Below are 1,559 nucleotides of genomic sequence, written 5' to 3' on the forward strand. Positions count from 1 at the left end.
CGGGGACTCATGCATGCAGATCTAGATTCATTTGTCAGTGCGATCACTCATCATTTCATTCCGTTCTACATCACCGTCTTGTGTCTTCCATTTAATTTCAGTTGATGTCGTCATCACTTGCAACTCCGTTGAATATTAAAAGTTCATTTATGTTATCCGACAAGTGATGAGTCATTCTTCGGTACATTCGGGTCTTGCACCTACGAGATCGCTTCCAAGACAGCCAGGGAGTGGAAGGGACGGAGAACCATAAGTGCCCCGACTGTGCGCCGACGCCTTAGACATCAGCCAGTCACCTTTGATCAGCTACGTACAGCACTTACAAACATATGGAACAACATTCCACAGCTTCCCATACAAAGACTTGTGCGAAGCATGCGGCACAGGTGCACAGAAGTCGCCACTGCCCACGGCGGCTATACGCGGTATTAACTGTGACTTTTCATTTTAGGGCCTACAATTAAAAGATCTAATTTGAGGAAATAAGGTTCATTTTAAAAAATTGTTTTTTGTGTAATTGATTTGTAAAATGTTCAAACTTTCCGTATAGAGATATTGTTTCTGGTTAAAATCAGTCTTTCAATACAAAAAACACTAAAAAAGGGGTGTCTAGTTTTTTTTTGACGCCAAGTACATGTATATTAAAAAAAAGGATTCCTTTAGTCGTATGACTGAGTGCTCTTCCTTTAAAAGGTAGGCTACTGTGGTTTATCTCGCAAGTCGTTGCACCATTCCACTTGGGAGGCTGCAGTGCAAAAGGGCTCACGTGGCCTAGAGGTTAAGGTGTTCCGCTTTCATTCATAGGTCCCGGGTTTTAATCCGGGTAGCGACCGAAAAAAATTCTTCTCTAATATTTTCTTATTCCACATGCTTTCCTGCTCTCTAGCGGTGTTCTATCGTCTGCTTTCGTCTCCTCTTTCTGCCCCCACCCCCTCACCTCTTTTGCCCTTCCCTTTGGCTCCTGACTCTTTTTGCAGCCTTTCTACTGCTACTCCTTGGCTCTTTCTTACTGCTGTCTTTCAGCAACACCCCTGATCTTCTGATAGGAAATATCTACACCTAGCCTTCTCGGACAAGGGCGAAAAATCTCGGAGGGCCCGTGAGCAAGTTGCGTTCGTTAAAGATCCACTGATGGTCTAAAATCGATAAGAGTAGGCTTCGGCCACCACCTGGGCAAAACCTGTAAAACACTTACCCCCCCCCCAAAAAAAAAAGAAAGAAAGAAAGAAAAAAACAAAAACGAAATGAACTTTTAAAATCTGATTCTCGAAGCCAGGGGGAGGTTGTTGTGAGGATGAAGGGAAATAACCGAGGAAAAGTGTTTAAGGAAATGGTTTAGTAAGAGTTATGAAACCTGGAGAACAGTATAGGGTTAGGACGGAACACGGTGGGGAGAGGACGGAGTAGAGGACAGAGGCGAGGACATGACATAAGGACAGGCTAGGACAGGGTGAGGACAGGGTGAGGACAGGGTGAGGACAGGGTGAGGACAGGGTGAGGACTGGAGTGTGAGGAGAAGATAGGACAGTGGGGAGAGGACAGAGTAAGGAAATGAAGCG

Source organism: Aplysia californica, unplaced genomic scaffold (genome assembly GCF_000002075.1).
Source record: "Aplysia californica isolate F4 #8 unplaced genomic scaffold, AplCal3.0 scaffold01164, whole genome shotgun sequence".
Classification (NCBI taxonomy): Eukaryota; Metazoa; Mollusca; class Gastropoda; order Aplysiida; family Aplysiidae; genus Aplysia; species Aplysia californica.